Genomic DNA, 354 nt, shown 5'->3' on the forward strand with positions numbered 1-354 from the left:
TTTTGTCTTATTTGAACAGCTACAACATTCTTCGCTTCAGTACAAGACCCTAATTTTACCGGTCTGGTTGGTTTGATTTATATACCAGCATCATGAAAATATCAGTGTTCGCATATGTTTTTTTATGTATTTGCAAGAGAAAGGATGAATTAAACTTCTCTCATTCAAAAGATAGAACGACACGGTTTAATCATAATCATTTAATATAGATTAACGGTAGTGGACGTTGTTTGGCGATACGCTCGTATCTTTATGAAACACCCCGTAAAAAGGAAACATGTTATTCGAACACAAACTCTTTGATTTTACTGTTCTGCAGTATCAAACTATACTGGAAACGGTTGACAAATTCTG

The sequence above is a fragment of the Convolutriloba macropyga genome, chromosome 14, assembly GCF_964194025.1.
Source record: "Convolutriloba macropyga chromosome 14, txConMacr16.3, whole genome shotgun sequence".
In the NCBI taxonomy this organism is placed as follows: domain Eukaryota; kingdom Metazoa; phylum Xenacoelomorpha; order Acoela; family Convolutidae; genus Convolutriloba; species Convolutriloba macropyga.